Source organism: Papilio polytes, unplaced genomic scaffold (assembly GCF_000836215.1).
Source record: "Papilio polytes unplaced genomic scaffold, Ppol_1.0 DF824047.1, whole genome shotgun sequence".
Classification (NCBI taxonomy): Eukaryota; Metazoa; Arthropoda; class Insecta; order Lepidoptera; family Papilionidae; genus Papilio; species Papilio polytes.
The window spans coordinates 5,360,945-5,367,586 of NW_013525157.1; positions in this window are offsets into that span (position 1 = coordinate 5,360,945).

Sequence of the window (6,642 nt, forward strand, 5' to 3'; positions counted from 1 at the left end):
GCTCCTTCATATGTAATTTCAGAAAGTGGTGAATTTTCAGAGAGGGATAAATATAGTTTAGAAAAACAAGAATTTTGAAATTGTTCTACACTGAGTACATTCATCATGATATTTATTTGCGAAATATATATTTTTAATTTATAACACACTTCAGTTATTCTGTTCATTAGTGTAACCATCAGATAATTGACAACTGTATTGAAAATAACTGGTTAGCTGCGCCAACGCAGTAATAGTAAGTATATAGAAAATAAGTCTTTTAGTCTACTAGCTGTTACTCGCGACTTCGTCCACATGGAATTAAAAAAAAGTTACTAAGTGATAACATAGAATTTTAATGGTGCAAGAATTTTTGAAATCTATCCAGTAGTTTTTAAGTTATTTCAATACAAACAAAAATACGAATATTTTCTCTTTATATTATTCGTATAGTGATTTCTTCGAAGGTTTATACGTGGTACTAAGTATCTGTAAAGTGTATGTATAAATATGAAAAGTTAGTAATGTGCTTAACGCTGAAAGTACAAGTAGTAGTATTAGCATGTTTAACAAGGCTCGCTTGGCCGCTGCGAGCTGAACGCGTGAACTATGCGCTGTATAACTTGTTAACTTTCTAATTTACTACAATCTATTGCATGCTAAGTTTATAAGCGTCCAAACTTGCTCTACAAGATTCCTATTTTGTATTTTAAAAAATGCATTATGAACGCAATTGTTCACTGCAAAATACAAACTCTTTGGCTGATAATAAGGGTGCATACAGCCAAAGAGGTTGCACACTGGCCACTAATACTTTTACGTGGTTTGTTATTAAAAAGATATGATAAAAAAAACAGAAGAAGACAAACGAGGCGCACAAGAAAAGATGGGTTCGGTATAGTTTCGTTAAATGATTGTGGAAATATGTAAGTTTCAAAAAAGTAGTTTTTGTTCAAGAAAAGTTTCTTTTTTGTATTTTTGGCTGCCGCGCTGTTGGTAACAGGTAACACAATTGTTTTTCTTACTGTCTGTTATGTTTACTTCATTTCTATATCACAGTCCTCTAGTGTTTATTATCTTGTTGTGTTGTATTTTACTTAAAAAGACTACCAACACATTTTGTTGAAATTTGCGGGGTAAACACTAACATTCCTAAAAAAATTAATTGCGTAATCAATGTATATTAATGTTCTACTTTATAATTTAAATTTCACATTCAATTAATGAAAATAAATAATCAAAATCGATCGTTTTATGTTGGTAACTGGACCTGTTAAATTTATAAGAGGAAACAAAGTGTTAATCCAATTTATTTTGGTGTTGTTTCATTTCAAACAAAGGTTTGGAATTCATTGAAGTGAGATCCAATATTCGGTCAAGCGAGAGAGATAATACCCTCGTTCGACCTTCCTTATGAAATTCTCTGACAACCTTTTCTGTTGCCGTAACTGTATTACATTTTGTGACCATCCCATTGCGTTACAATTAACAGTTAGATAATAGTTATTGTGGTAAACAAACGTAATATTTGCCTTTATAACATGATAATGGATTTAGTTTTAGTACAAAGTTTTATTCAGTTCTGTTCACAAAAATACCTCCAAAATTGAATTTCATTTTGTTTTAAAAATGTTTACTCTTGTTTTTTTATTATACGATTATGTACGATTGTAGGAAATGCTTTTATCGCAACAAAGCTCAGAGCGGAGTGCTAGGGCAAACATAACAATAACCGTTACGACCGCACCTAAAATTGAATTTAACGAATCCCAAATGTAGAAACTAATCGAAGAAGGAAACATCGGATGAAAAAATTAAAAAGCTTTTATAATTCGATAAAAAAAAAATATATTATTTAAATTGCTATTTAAAGGTATTTATATGTGTGGTAACGATAAAAGAACGCTGAATTTGTTTAAATTTTATATGACCATAATATCTGCTTATTGAAAAAATTAAAAACATTGTTAATATTGCTCGTAATAAATGGTCGATTTTTTCTTTACTATTGCATCATTCTTAGTTATATCTATACTAATATAATAAAGCGTAAACAGATATTACTTACGTGCACAGCTCATCATCATCGTCATCATCATCATCATCATCTTCCTCCTTATTCTACTCGTAGGGTCGGCGTACCAGATGTTAGTCCTCCACATAACTCTATCATACGTCATCTCAGTAATCACTCCCTTTTTGATCGTGTCACCTATCACGCAATACACCCATCTATGTCTAGGTCTACCTCTACTGAAGTACCCTTCCACACTTATAACTAACGTTCTCCCTGTAACACGATTCATCCCTCCTACGTGCACAGGTCAAGTTTAGTAATTGGAAAGTATTTTTTTCATAAATGTTGCGAAATTTTTGGAGGCGAAACCTCACGGGAACAGCTAGTCTGTACTTTTATTATAAAGAGGAAAGGTTGTTTTTTTTTTTGGATTTTTGTATGTATTGAAAAAACTCAAAAGCTATTGGACCGGTTTAAATTTTTTTTTCACCATTTAAAAGGTAATTTACCTGTAAGTAACATAGGTTATATTTTTTACTATTTCATAGTTCTATGCGGATGCAATCACGAGCAATAGCTAGTTATACTATAAAATCGAATGTATCTTGTAAATAATAAACAAACGCCTAGAAGATATTGACGGTAATAGCTTTAGGCTAACTAATGGAAGCAAACCGCATGGTTCGTGTGTTAGTTTACACCTAAATTACAATAGGTATACACATGTAGTTCCATTACGGCTTTATGTCGCAAACAATAAGCTTGAGATATAATTTTCATATTCAACTTTTGCGTAGAGGTCTACACTGAACTCACATTCGACTCTACGCGATTACGCAAGGCGTTAGTGACCAATTGCAGTGATTCATAATAGCGCTATTAGTATAAGCTTGTTCACAGTTTTTAGCTGAAAGTACTTTTGGTGCGAACTTAGCTATACCAATATGATATCAATCCTGTATCGTATGAATTATACTTAATAATGATATCAACTTTATCGATCTTTGATTTAAATTAACACTGCTAATGACAGGTTTCCCAGCTACATTTAACCATCCGTTAGTGTTATTGGTTCGATAAATTCATGAAATGCGTTTCCGAACTACATAACTAGTTTTACTTTGTTGAAACTTAGGCCAACCTAACACTAATAAATTATTAGGTAATGACAAAATAACTGGAAACTTTAGCAACCCAACAGAAGTAGTTTATTTGTTACTTATGACTACGACCATGGTTTAAAAATATAAAAAAAAAACAAAAGCTCTTATTATTGTTAATTTCTTAGAAGTAGATTGTTAGCTACAGAAATATCCGTTAGTTATATGGGCGTCACAGCCATGTTATGCTTTAATAAAATATAGTCTTCTTTACCTCTTATGTTTTCTTCCAATTGGCACAGAATAACCTTAACCAATAACACCGTTTTTCCATGTATCAACGCAAGTGGCAACACTACCAATATGGCCGTCGTGTCTTCCAGTGCAACACCCTTATTTTGACATCTAACTATTGTCCGATTATTAACATAACAAGTAGAATTCCGACATTTTAAAACCATAACATAAATATTTAAACAATGTGTTGGATCACAATGACAAAGTGTATATTGTTATTTTAAATAAAAATAAATGGTATTGATTTATAGCACAGACTAAACAACTTTCAAGAATACATAAAAATAGTTAAAAAGCTAACAGTTAGTTACTATTAATTAAGAGCTAAGACCAATTACTACTGAGAAAAGAATAACTCTCGGTGCTATATTTGAGTTTTTGTTTGTGACTTTACTACTTCAATATCATTGATTTTATCAAATAACTTTTATACAAATGTTACATACGACAAACCCAGATAATACTGTCGTCAGACTAAAAAAGTGCAGTTTTAAAATATTACATAGTGATACATAATAGCAAAAAATTCAAGAGAATTCTATCAGAAAGGTAGAAAATGTCAGAAAATCTCCTTCGGGACTGAGATGTGAAGGTAATCTTCTTTACAATTATTAAAGTTTTTCATCAATCAAAGTATCTTTTGGGAATATCTTGTAAACATTTCACAAAGTAAATGAGTAACGAACAAGTTGCTACAGCTGATTGACTGCGTTGAAGTAAAATAAAACAGCAATCTTCTACGGTCGATTGAGCAAATTTTTCATCAAATTTTCTACTGAAGAAAACTAGCAATATTTTCTCTTTGCGAAAAAAGGTTGTTACGTTTTAAAATTAATTTTAAATACGTAGTTAATGTAATAAATACGTTGTAATAATCGTAGAACAATGACTTCAAATGTTTTAAAATTGATGTAAAATCAAATTAAATCAATAAAACTCATAATTTAAATGCACCTTAAACCCTTTTAAATATAAGGTACATTGGACACTTAGAAAAGAATTGTCCTAAAAATATTTTTACAATTGTTAACTGTGGTTATAATGTGAAAAAAGTGATATAACTCAAGCTACACGTATACTTTGTTCAATGAAAGCGGTATCGGTGTCGTCGTGATTATCATGAGGTGTTCCCGTGGGAGTTGTCATGAACGTCGCGCCCCATATACAGGTCCTTACCCTCTTCTCAAACAACAAAGTCACACCATCGGCTTTTTAAAAGAAATGCGGTTGCGAAAAATAGTACAAGGGAAAACAGCATAGTTTCCCATCATATTTTAAATGAAATAATTTTCATGTAAGTTATAATTGTTTGTCACATTTCTGAATCTAATGCCCGGTTTACACTTAACCACTAGAGTCTGACAATTGCGACGACCAGTAATAAATTGTATAGACTCACTGGTGTCAGTATGCCAGTTGATTGACAGTCCAGTTATACAGTTACTGTCCAACTGTACTGGAAAAGTGTGAACCGCATAATGTCAAATATAATCTATTCGTCGACAAAGTATCATTGAAATGGAGTCCGAAAGAAATGTTTTTTGGATATTCGCTCGTAATCGGCAAGACATTGACCCAAATTCGGTCACGCTCGAGAGATAACATTGTTAGATCGTGAGTTACAATCCTACTTTATCTTTTCAATACATCCCGCGCACATTATCCGGCCTCGTGCGTAACCAACATCTGTCGGCTGATGCCGACCATCTTTTACTCGACGATATATGAATGTGTAGAAAATATACAATTTTGATTTATGTACTTCTGTACCGTTAATCTATAAATTACCTAAAAATAATCTTAGTATGTAGAATTTTTTGTTATGGTACATTTCCAAATACTTATATAAATTAACTCGTGTTAAAATAATCGATGAAGCAAGCATACTTATGTTATAAATGTTATGAACCCGGCCGCGTTAGAGACACCCTAAAAGAAACTAATTCTACAATGTTGCTATGCTTCATATTAAAGCTACTTGTCTTATATTTTTCTTGAGGATTTTAACAAGAATGTTATTTATAATGAAATACACAGGAGCTAGGTCATAACTATCGTGGAATTTAGTATTAGATGAATTTTACGAAGTTTTAAGAACAAGTTCGTGAAGATATTTTTCTGTAAGCAAAATTTTTACCTTTTACACTTTTATAAAAATAAAAGTTTTTTTAAATAGTATGTTTTGTAAGATATTTTCCTGAGTCAAATTTTTACATTTAAAAAAAATCTCAAACTTCGAGAGAAATGTAATTCTTACTAATATTGAAATGCGAACGTTTAGATGGATGGATGGATGTTTGTTGGAGTTTGTAGCCTAAACGGCTGAAGGGATGTTGATGAAATTAGGCATAGACGTAAATTATAGTCTGGACGACCACGTAGGCTACTCGGACGGACTCGCGGGCGAAAGCTTATTAGCTTATTTATATATTTACAAGTAAATGTTCATCATTAATTTACGTATAACTTATTGCTGTAAAATACTTCGACATTAATAAACCATGTTTTCATTATTAACCTTTGCAAATATAATTAAAGGAATGATCGAAATGTTATCTTCCGAAACTAAGAAATTAGGTTTTTATCTTAATATTGCGCGGACGAAGTCGCGGGCAACAGCTAGTGTGAAATATTATTTCATCTGTAGCTGCTATGCGTATACAAATTTATATAAAACACAACAAATGTATGATTAAAGGCAATGTTAAAAGTTTAACAGTAATAGACGGCTGTCGTGGAAACTATTTCAATTGTTTCTGGTTAAAATTTACGAGCGAGGAGATATCGTAGTATTATTTTGTACGGAAGATACATTTCGTTAAATGTTGATATTAAAAGCGTAATTTTGTTAAGGATATAGATGGATTTATTTCTCTTAGTATAGAGATAATGTTAAATTACTGAAGGCAATTTTGATAAGATTTTCACAATTTTTTTCTTTAATTTAGAGACTCAAAAATATTTTCTGTTTAATTAGTAGAGGAGAATATATTTAGTATGAAAGGACTATTACAAACCTGTCTTCGCATTAGTTATATCTACGTGCGTCATTAAAGAGCCCTTGCTAACTAACGAGTAATTGATGAAATCGTAGGGGGAAAGGTTCTTAGCAATCTCTTAGAAGAAATACGAGCGTTTAATTATCTAGAGAATTTATTGCTTGAATATTAGGGTTTAACGAATAATGTGTGTTAGAATTGTTCTTGACGATTTAAACGTTTTTATTATTTTAGTTACATGTAGTTAATA